Below are 12,693 nucleotides of genomic sequence, written 5' to 3'. Positions count from 1 at the left end.
TATATATATGTACATTGCAAGACAGGTGGTAACTTCTTCGGTATCCACTTTACTTTATAGATACACCCATTCTCGCTACAAATTCTTGGCGAATACATTTTTTATTATCCAATTAAAGTTCCGCTTCTTGTTCCTTCCTACCTCGGAGAATGAGACAATTCACGACTCAGTTGGAGAAGGAATTTCCGATACTCGAGTAATGGCACTCCACTCCAACTTATTGTATAACACCGTACTAATACGGATACACACTCTACTTTGTATCCTATTCATTATTTCCTTGCGGCCAGATTACAAAATCTCGCCATAAACACCTCACAATGAGCCCGCGCTTGCAGGTACGCGGCGCAATGCGCCATTCGGCGTCTTGTGGTTTCACCTTTAGGAATGGAATTATTGTTTTTCCTAGTCAAAGAGCCGATTGTTTGAAATGTAAAGATTTGCTAATGGCGTAACGACGAAATTCTCGGTTTTTTCTCCTTTGTTTGATCCTTTCGTCGAAACCGCAATCCATATTTGAATATCGCAATGCTCGTTTTGTCATGAATGATTTGATTATTGAATATTTTGACAGTGTCTTATGCCTACAGTAAACCCCCGTACAACGTTGACATAGGAACCGCTTTATCTTATGGAATTTTATCATGGGTTAATATTTTAAATTGTATTTTAACCAGCGGAATTGAGTGTAATGAGTCATTTAAAATTCCAATGTTAAAACAACGAAGAAGTCAATAGTATGCGCATGTGAGGAGAATGGAACCATTCAGACTCCCCTACATCCCACTGTACGGCCAACCCCATGGTAGACGACTCCCGGGCAGACCACCAAAGAGATGGCTCGATAGCTGGGAATCGACATCGCAGGAGGCTAATCCCTCTTAAAAACAGGCCACAAGGCCTACACCAAGATGAAGAAGAAGATATATTAAAAGTAAAAATATACAAAGAAACTGATAAAGTAAAAGTAAAAATTATTAATAATATATATTCCCTGTGATTTGAATCCGGGACCTCCAAACACGGTATGTAAATGTACTAATAACCACGCTGCAGAGGTGGACATTTGTATCACCAATCTGAATTATATAAATTAAGTTCAGTTATTACCGGAATTGAAATCACACTACTACAAATAGCGTAGAACGTCGACTTGTATGTCAGAAAATGGAAAGCATATTTGAAATACTTTCGCGGTGTTAATTAACGAGAAAAATGAAATGTAAAAAACTGTCAGAATTCGCACATTGCTTATCCGTGAAAAGTAATCACCATAAAAATCTTATTGGAAAACTATGCATGCAATTTGTCATAAAAAGTTCATAATTTGCGTATTGCAAATTCAAACTTATTTTTTGTTGGGTTTAGTTACCCTCAGCTTCATTCCGATTTGTGAGAATTATAGGCTGTATTCATGAGAACATCTCGTTCTCAGCAGTCCATGGTAATATTGATTCTATTATAACAAAAAATAGCAAACGCTACGAAATGTTTTTATCGTTATCCATCCCACGATCATTATACTTTTTCTGGCGATATAGACAAGGCTTGTTAAGTAGCGGTAAGTGACCGAGAAGGCAATCGACATATAGAAATTAACTGAAAATCCTGACATTAACCAGTAAGTATATGATAGGTATATTGATGCAGTGCACTTATTCCATGCCTGCGCGATAAAACACCTGCCCGTGGGCGTTACGCTCTCAAGGACGCTATCATGAGCATTCTACTAGCCATAACACCAGTCTGATTCTGATGTTTAGCTAAATATAGGATAGTAAGGGCACACCTGCAATCTGTACCTAAAACTTCGCAGAAAAACCAACACGGACCACACGCTAAGGCATGATCCAAGTACCATGCTGAAAACCCTCCCTATTCTGATAAGTCGCCATGCAAACGTTAATGATGGACCACCTATAAGATGGCGGGTATCATGTGTTAAAATTACTCGAAATTATAGTCATGAACATAGCTTGGCTTCAGAATAAGGTATTCCAATATACTCTACTGTCTTAAAGCTCCATGGTCGGATTGAGCAACCGATCAGCGAATCATACGTACCTTAAGTGCCGAATCATTCAAAAACCATACCTGAACCCAGTCTCGGTGTCCTGGACAAAGAATCAAAATATCCGCGCTATATGCTGGATGTTGAACATGATTCTTTAATAACGATTTCAGAATGTCTTTAAATGGAATACATAAAAGGAATTCTTTGACTTAAATAATTGTATACCACTGCCTTTTTGAGAACGAGTATTTAATGAGGTGTCCCCTTTCTTATATTTAAAACCATTGTTAAACTATTATGTTCCTCTTATGTCTCCGAATGGAGAGGATGGACTTCGCATCTCCCGAAAAGGGTATGCGATATGTGAAGGTATTTTCCGAGCATTGGTCAATTCTTTTTGTCTTTTCACAATGTGTCCGGTTGCTAGCTGTCGCGAGTCGTGAAGTTCGCGGCGCGGCTCTGTCACTTTGAAGGATCGGATTCGCCATTTGTCTTCATAATCGCTTCAGCAATATTTTATATCAAATTACCAGTTGCTGCGGACATCTTGTTGAATGATGCGTCAATAATACGCGAGCAGTAAATTTGATACTCCGAAAAACCAGCAGTTTTTGCGGTCATCGCGTCTGTACATTCGTGTGTCCGAAAACATTACACCAAAGTATTTCGAATACCACATAACCTGTATATTTTAATATTTTTTTCATGATGAATTTTATCATCTGAACTGATGTCTATATCAATTATAATTACTAAAACTTTACGGAGATATGACTTTCATAATCATTTTTATGAATTGTTATCCATGAATATTTATTACTATTAGCATGAGCATATTTCAACGGTACCAATGCTGAATTAAAATTTGTTATAAATATTTAACAGAAAATTACAAAAAATCGTACATGCCAGAATTAAAGACATGATTCACATTACGTATTTAATTAAAATTTACTCATTTTTAATTTTTATTCATATTTAATAATAAGAGTCGTTATCAGTGATCTAAACTAACAAAGTACGTACTATATACAATAGAAGATTTAGGACTAAGAGAAAATGTTGAGAATAAACGCACGGGAAAGAGCGATACCTCCTTCGCTAATTCATATTCCAAGCACGACCGAAAGACGAAATAATCTCATCGAGAATCGAACCCATGATGCTATCATCACTATTAATATGTCTGGTTTAATTGGCGTTTGTTTATTCCGATTATTCGTGACCCCTTCACTGCAAACAACTCTCATAATTTTCAATAGTTCCTTTTAACCCTACGCTGCACAAATTTGAACGCATGAAATTAGATGCTACAGACATCAGATAAATTTCAAACAAAAAAGTGGACCATACATAATATCTATAATTTCCAATGGCGTCGAAGTCCTATATCTGCAAATAGTCACGATTTTCGCTGTCACCCGGTATCATAAATACATACGTATATACCGTTAAATTCACAAATAAATTTAATCGTGTATAGAAGCTATAAAATAGCTATAGGTTTTTATTTTGTGAGGTATTAGCATACATTATTTTTGTAAGGTTAGGTTAGGTTATGTTAGGTTAGGTTAGGTTTGGTTAGGTTTGTTTTGGTATTTTGTATATTTAAAGCATTTTTAACTGTGTGGTATGGTAATAAAACACTCTTCTTATCATTCATCGTTAACTTTGTATAATACCACTTTAAAAAAAACAATACTTCATGACTACCGGTTTCGTAATAATCATTCCATCATCGGGTCTACATTTGACCAAGGTCTACAAGTTCTTATATGGTATAATCGTGGTGATTTCTCTATTTCTTTCTTTTTTACTTTTTTGCTTTAAGTGCCGGGTAAAAAATCAATGTTTTACCAACTTTATACACAATTCCATATTTTACTTTTGCTTGAGAAAAAACGACAATTATTGGGTTAAGTTGTTGACTAGCATAATTAACAATCAAATTCGTGATTGGTCAAGATGTATGCAATCCTTTCAAATTATGACAAAATGTCAAAACTTCTTCCAAAAATTAACATAAAATATTCGTTTTCCATTCTATAACAATATATATGAATAATAAATTAACAATCTTGTTCCATGAGGCACTGTGTACTATGGATAGAAAATTATCACCAGCACGTTTATTATTTGATTAATTTTATTTTAAAAAAATAACGAAAATCATAACAATATTATTATTGTTGCCTACATGTATTATCATAAAGCTGATCCGACGAAATTGTAGAATTGGCGACGAAGCTGAAAAATAATAATTTGGGTTACTGATTTTTATATTAGTCCGCTTCATTATTTTTTAAACATAATTTATTTGAGAAAACCAAAGTTAGTAGACAGCTCTATAGATATTTTTAGCACATGGACCATATATAATGAAGAATAATCTTCTACCCTAAATAAGTACCCTAACAAGATTTGTCCCGGCAAATCTCATTAAACCCAACGATTTGGGATATGCTGGCAACGGATTTTTAGACAAAGCTATATTAGCATCGATACAATTTACTAAAGGAAATAATTATATGAAATGGATGAGGGTAAACATGTAGGTACAGAGGGTTAGAATTAGTTTAATCCCTTATTTCATGAACTTTTCGTTAAATGGTAAAACTTTTAGCGCATATAGAAAATTCGCTCACAAGGATCTATCTTGCATTACCGAATTCTAATATCGATTCATAAAATGAGTCAGTAATTATAAATTGATATTCACCCGCTCCTTGCAGCATGACCTAAATCCTAGATCGGTGGTGTAGTACTCTTTATAAACTACGAAAACTACCTTCGCAAGTATGTACCTTTATATGTAGATTAACAGAACCTTGTGCAAATCCGCGGCACGGTTTACAGTCAGATCCAAAGATTACTTATCAGAGGACATCTTGTGACGGTGCATCTAACGACACGGATGTTCTCACGTGTTTGCGGATTATTATTTCCTTTCCGCAGTTCCATTTCCACCTGTAACTACCCATCGTGACAGGACTGAATTCACACGGTTGTTCAAGTAACAGTTACATTTTATTTCATTTGTAAAAGTACGAAATGTCAAAGTACAATACATTTGTCATGCTGTCACACATCAACATACACTTTTCGCTATCTTTATACCTTTTATATAAGAAAATATCGTCCCGATGATGTTGCGGACACAATTCCGCATTTTCTGAGTTCAGAAATATGTGGCATTGACCCAGAGTAAAAGCGTATATAAATATTCGAGGTATATTGAAAATATTAGTACGAATTTATCTTGTCAAATTTTCACATGTATTTGCACATTTAAAAATAAGGGGCATGAAAGGGACGGAAATGAATAAAGGGTGCAGAACAAAGTATTGTCAATAATAAAATGCCTTAAACTGCCTCATGTGATAAAAAGTTTACAAAGTATTAGATGACATTTAAAACATGAATTAATATCCTCTAGGATGCAAGACTATAATTTTTATTTAAATTTAAACATGAACCTCGAAAACTTTCAGTCAATTCAATGACCAAATGAATCAATAACAGTATGTTGATATGTTTTTTTTTTAATTAAGTACTTTTATTTTTAATATCCTTGACCACATTAAGTTGAGTAGATACGATTAACCTCTTGAATTTAATAATTTATATTACACTATGCAAGTTAACGTAAATATAAATCATGTACCTACCGTAATAGTCCCGTTCAATTAATATTAACATATTTTTCTATACAGCAAAAAGTTTATATATTTTTATTTAATTATACTAGAACAAGACCCATCAACATAAAAGCCGACTCTGATTAGAATTGGATTTAGCATGATAAATTGATGTTTACCTTAGCATTAACGGCGATAAATCTGTATACCGGGGATGTCTTTTGGCATGGAGATTAGTGCTGAAACAGATCATGTAGTTGTGCCGGGCTCATCAGTGGCGGCAGATGAGTCTTGTTTCTCGTGGAAGCGTGTCTTCTAGGTAATTATTATCCACAGTCCGGCAGTTCTCTCTTGGACGATTATAATTTTGCTACAGAGCGAAAATTGATGTAATCATACGCGCAGTCGCTACTGTTAATGGAAAACATCTTGCCTGGTGAAGGTATTACATAATGGAGATTGTCTTCCATTGCGTGAGTTTGTTTTTATGACAGGTTGGCGTCATTACATAGTATGCATTGACTCAAGGTCGCGCATACCTTTCGTACATGCTATTAAATTCCACGATCATTATCTGACATATTTATAGATTTTGTGTCCATACATATATGTCGTTCAAAAACCAACCAAACTTTGACTTATGTAAAACATATGTAGATAACCAATTTATCCCAAATCTGCATACTAATACATTTATATATATATATATATATATATATATATATATATATATATATATATATATATATATATATATATATATATATATATATGTGTGTATATAGAGTCCGCCTCCGCATGGTAGTGGTCGATACGTTTAACTACAGTTCTGGAGGTCCCAGTTCCGTTTCCCAAGGGATTAAAAGCATCAGATCGTAAGCCCTGTAAATACCTAAAATATCTAGATTTCAATATTCTTCATAGATACTATGAAAAAATGATAAATTAGGAAAAGTAACATTACGACATTATAACCTAGGCGGTATGTTTGCTAAAGTTTTGTTTTATGATTACTATTTAAATTTCCACCAATAACCCTTGTTTATTCAAATTTGAGCCATCTTGGTATCTGATCTTCAATTTGTATGAAAAAACGTGAATTGCTGAAAGTGAAATTTTGGGTGTGCAGTTCAAATTAACCTCAATCAACTTTTTAATCGACATTTTTGCGGTCAGACACGCAATGCGAAACTGAAATGTTTCAACGAAGATAAAAAAAACGAGTAAAGGTTTTTTTTTCGATTATGATAATCCTTAATCCTTTTCTCTTCAAATATCTCAATTACATAATAAGGGTAAAGTTTACTTTTGGATTTTGCTATGTGTTATTCTGAATCAAGTCATCATGCACATTGCCGAAGGTACTTTGATAAGGTTAATCTATCTATAATTGTAATAATACCTTTTATATTGTACTTGTACCGATGATTGTATTTTTTTTTAAATTTAAAAGTGCAGTGTTGATTTGTTTTGCTTATGTGATTGATGTACGAGGCTTTTATTCTGTAAAATACGTATTTTAAATCGAAGCAATTTTGTGTGAAGTGGGATAGGCTATGGCCTATTCATAGGAACTTCTTTACCTCTAGTTTGTGATGCTAAAATTACCGAAAAGTCAACAGGAGAAAACGGACTTTTTTAACTTGCTTCTAAACGCAATGCCTTTCATTCCACTTCTAAATGGTTCAGAATTTTATATCTAATTTTGATTATCATTTTTTACCACTTCGGTATTACATTTACAAACGATTATATATGTATATTTACATTATTTATGAAGCCAGTAATATTATTCATTTTAACTTCCTTAAAAATGAACGACCAACTATTGTGTGATAAAAAGTTTTTCTCTCGTTACTCCCATATTCAAGTTATTTTTGAAAAAATCTTCCGAAATTGATTCATCGATTTTTATTTTGAAAATCAAAATTCATCCTTTAATTGAGTCGCATACCATTTTTTTTTTAAATATTCGAAAAACGTCTTCAGATTCTACGCACGGACACTAAATTACAGAGGAAAAAAGAGTCCATAATATTTGTATAAGGTTTGCCTAATTTATCTAAAAAAGCTAGGCAAAGAACCTTGTGTAATGGATGCTATTTTGACCAAATTATCTCAGTCATTCATCCATGTAGACAGTCACGAAGTTGGAAGGAAATTTAAATATTTTTTTGTGACTCTTATTAGAATTATATTCAACCTTGAATCTTGCTCGACATTAAACTGAGTATTTATGAGAACGCTGACTTTGACATTTCTGCTGTTGTGATATCAATTGATTATGTTGTCATTCAACTCATTTTAAGTATTGACATGCGTTTCCAATGTTTCGTTGGTTCAACTTTTTAAATATATTTTGGCATTTCCTATAACCTGTTTATTTGACCACACGATAAAAATTAAGAGTTTTTTTTGCTCTGCACTTGTCTGGTAAAATATTATTTTTTTACGATTGTTATGATTGATGCATTATACTTTATAAATTATCTGACTCAGTAGTGCAGTGATTAGTGATTAGAACACTTGAAAAATATGCAAAACGCGCGACTGCTTAGGTTAAATTTTAATTTTCATCGACTGAATAAAATAAAATAGGAAATTTTCCCTTTTTCATTTATTTATTTATTTTCAATCCCTTATACAATCTTCCGCCTCCGTAGTGTAATGGTCAGCATGCTCGGCTACCATACTGGAGGTCCCGGGTTCAATTCCTAGGGGGGGTCCAATAAATATAAGTGATTTTTTCACTCTTATACTTATTCAATATTACCTGAAGCGGAGGGCTGAACACCTTTCTTTCATGTGTTAACGATCGAGATAACACTGCGTTTATATGAAGCAGTGCCCTATGCGCCATCGGGTGTGGATGAGGGTTTGAAGTAGAAGAAGCAGAATTTAAATGGTGTGTATATTACCGGGCCTCTTTCTATAAAACAATATTTTACAACCCACCGTAAGTATCTTGATACGAATAGTCGAGTTTAGTACCTTTCTGAGTATGTGAATCGTTGAAATTTTTACTAATTTGACACAGTTACACTTCTTTTTAATTAATAAATGTAATATGGAGATAATAGAAAGGGGTATAGAGAATAGGTAAAAAGTTTAGTGGAAGAGGAAAAAATTCAAGGAAGAACGGATACGATGTACTTTTAAAGTTTTAATGAAAAATAGCGCTCAATCGTTTAAAATGTTTTTCACGTAACACAGATAGCTTGGCTATTTTCGAGCTCTTTTTTTATGCTCATGGTTTCCAACTACATATATTGATTGACACAAACAGTATATAACCAGCAGTAAACTGCTCATTCATTCTAATATGCACCTGTTCTTAAACGATTTTAGTGCATTATCATCATTTCAGATGGTTTATTTTGACCATCTTTCTTCAGTATAATTTACTCGTGACTAGACGTATACATACTATTAACAGTGGACACGTAATACATTCCATAGTCTGTTTGATGTTATTTGCAATGTGTAATTACTTTAGTTTTGATTTAATAAAACGCAGTGTTGCTCGTGCTATTCATAATATTTTTAATGATTTTCCCAAAACAATATATTTTGTAACATCTGCAAAATGTGTTGTTTCCCCTGTTAAATAAAATTGCTATAATGTAACCACTTACACTTTTATTGCTGAATGCTGTACCGTGGGAAGAGCTGGACAATATTTGGTAATTGCCGTAAATTGGTGGTATTTTTTTCTGTTTTCGCTGGCGTGTTCAATTCTTAACTACCGAACCCGCCCGCTGAAGAGCGTCTCGACTCCTATTCGGGGAATCGTGACCGATTTATTTTATAATATTCCAAATCGGACAGATCACTTCATCGGGAGAACAAAACGACTAATTTACATTGCGTTTTATTGCGTTTTTTTTGTATTTTATATTAAAATTCACTAGATCGTTCAACACTATTGGTATATTTTTTATGCATCTGTATCTGACCACGTGTAGCTGTGGCCCAGGCTGGTTGAATTGAAAGAAAAATTAAAAACCTTATACTTCAAATATGGTTTATTTCACAATGCTTGTGGGTATACAAAGTTTTAGCATCTGTTAAGAAGTACGCTCTCCGCAATCAGCTATTTTTCTTAAACCATATATGGTATGTCCGTTTTTTTTTCTTTTTTCATATGATGTAGACATCGTATAAACCTAAGAGGATAGCACTCTTACCTCAAGGCTCGGAATAAAAATAAATATATCAATAAATATTGAAATCAGTATAACTTTATAAAATGAAAATTGTCGACTAATTCGTATTTTTCACGTCGTATTTCCATGTTTGCACATAAAATTTTAAGGACAGAATCAAATCTCATTAGCAAACGTGTTTTATTCCTGTTTCCAAATGAAGTATCCAGTTAACGTATTCGTCCTTAAATCAACATTTTATTATTCTGATCTCGTACATTCTTGGAATTTTGTCGACAGAATTAATGCATATCGACATTGACTCTAATTTAAAATTGGTTTCGTGTTTATAATTTGTTTCGTTTTTTCAAATTAAGGATGCGATGTTGCCAAACCTAGGTACCAAGGTAATTAACCAACCGAATACAACGACCTAACGATTACAAGCGACCAACCGAGATAAATCTCTTTTTAAAAATATATTTTTAAATCAATTATTCGTCATGGCGATTTTGGCGTCAGTCTGCTTCATTGTTTATTTCGCAAAATGTTGAGAAAGAAAAAAAATTAACCAAAATTTTAAATTCTGAATTTACCACCTTTTATAAGAGCATTTTAAAGCTTTTATTGAGATAAATAATAAATTCAGTCTTGATGATGAATGATGAAGCATTTATCAAAATCAAGCAGTTTTTCCATAATGCCCACAGAACCTCAAACAACTGTCATGACAATAACAGATTTTATATATATTTATATATCATAATCATCGAATTTCAAAATATCAACAACACAGAATTATGTGTATATATTTCAAAGAAATCCTCTCATATTATTTGTATTTTAGTCTTAAAAACATAACAAAAAGAGGTGAAGTGTTATTTTTCTTTATTAGTTACCTAAAAATTTATCCCTGTCTGTCATGTACAAGAATTCTGTTGACATATTCTGTTTATATATGTATCTTTAAACAATTTGTTTATATATATATATATATATATATATATATATATATATATATATATATATATATATATATATATATATATATATATATATATATATATATATATATATATATATATATATATATATATATATATATATATATATATATATATATATATATATATATATATATATATATATATATATATAATATTATAATATACACTACAGTATAGAATAATAAATCTAATGAATAATACATTTGAATGAAGTTAATATATTGTGTATCCTTAAATTTAACACACCTTGGTGGATGGCGTCGAGAAGATTTACACCCTCTTCAATATTCTTAAAACAAAAAACGATGGAAACTCTTATTGCTTTGAAACTCATAGACATATTTTTTTTAATATATTTATTTTATTTTATTTGTTCCAGAAACTCTACTACGCAAGGAAAAAAACAATACGCTTCAATTAATAAGTAAGTCGGATTTTTATTGGATTGTTCGTGGATTGGGTGAATATTTTTAAAAATCAGATTAGTCATACAATATCCTATGATACAACAAAATGAAGCTATGAAAAGCAATTAAAAGTTAGAAATTGCTTAAATTTTCACTACACCAGGCAATTTATTTAAAAATTCAAGTTGCAAGTTTCCACGTTGTTAAAGTAAACAAAATAAAATATAAATTTTATGAAATGATTTTCTAGATATTCATTTGTTTATTTCGTCAGCAATTTCAGCTTTTTTAGCTACTTCGGTAACTCTATCTTGCACATATGACTCACGAATTTAATATAATTTGCTTACAGAAATTCAATATTTAAAACAAACTCGGTAATGTTTTTTTGTTCAGCTGTCAAGTATTATCTTATTTATATATTTATAAAAATGAACAATTTTACGGCTTAGTGGGTAAGATTAAAAATCATGCTCTTTAATCCCTATCGCGCAAAACATTTTTATGATTCTATATATTTATACATATTTTAATTACACTTCATTTGTTATAGGATCATTTTAATTTAATTGGATGTTTAAATACATATTTTTTAATGTGCGCAATACGATTCATTGATCATAGTCACGAATGCACTCGTAATTTGAATGTAAGACTATCAATCAATGTTATTCCGTACACTACATACAACCTTTTCTATAATCCCACTCAACTGATAGCTGTCAAAAAAGTAAACTCTTTATTCGTTGGTTGTTAAAAATCTTAAAGGTTCATTTAACACAAACACATTTTTTTATTACATCCTCACTAATATAATTATCATGCAATGCAATACTGAAATATCCAATAATATGTTTAAACTCTTAACAACATTTTAAATGTTATGAGAAAATTTAGAACATTTGTTAGTACCTTAAAATATAACCCTTGATATGATAATAATGTGCTTTTTTTATTAAATATTAATTTTTTTAAAGAGCATTTCGTCGTAACGTCGCTCGCGGCGATTATCAGCGACCAACCGAAACTATGAATGGAGCGCTCGGCTTGCTGTACTGACTATACGAATGCTCGCATCGTAACGTGTTACGTTACGACGAAATGGCTCCGGTCAGTCCCCACCATAATATTATGTTATTAACTATTCGTAATTCTTTGATAAAACTATTCAAAGAATAACTAGTTTTAGATTCGATGGGAGAATGTACTCCCTTCGCGTAATGTGCCATCTAGTCAAAAAATTGGCAAAAATTAAACTATAATTGATAAACCACGATCTTGAGACACCTTAAAAGATTGACAAAGGTGGAGCGAAGGTCGAACGAGTGGTGACGCGGCTGGCTAAATATAGTAGTGCTTCATTTCGACCACGCAAAATCGAGGATTTCTACAGGAATTTCGACCAACATGCTCGAACAAAAGTTTCGTACCTGTATATTTTTGTCGAAAATATGTTGGAATATTTTTCGCTACATATCAAGC

General features: G+C 32.2%; 1 protein-coding gene across 1 annotated transcript in view; it reads left to right on the top strand.

Moving 5' to 3' along the window:
* The window catches only part of LOC148307166 (uncharacterized), a 148,610-nt gene that overhangs the window by 10,998 nt on the left and 124,919 nt on the right, over window positions 1-12,693 (top strand). The window contains exon 2 of the mRNA XM_088263849.1: window positions 11,184-11,228. The gene's annotated coding sequence lies outside the window, so the exon portion shown is untranslated. The remainder of the gene's footprint in view (window positions 1-11,183; window positions 11,229-12,693) is intronic.

The sequence above is a fragment of the Brachycentrus maculatus genome, unplaced genomic scaffold, assembly GCF_059751285.1.
Source record: "Brachycentrus maculatus isolate JH-2025_06_01 unplaced genomic scaffold, ASM5975128v1 h1tg000205l, whole genome shotgun sequence".
Classification (NCBI taxonomy): Eukaryota; Metazoa; Arthropoda; class Insecta; order Trichoptera; family Brachycentridae; genus Brachycentrus; species Brachycentrus maculatus.
The sequence above is the reverse complement of the archived record's forward strand: the minus strand, read 5'-3'. Positions and strand labels throughout refer to the sequence as shown.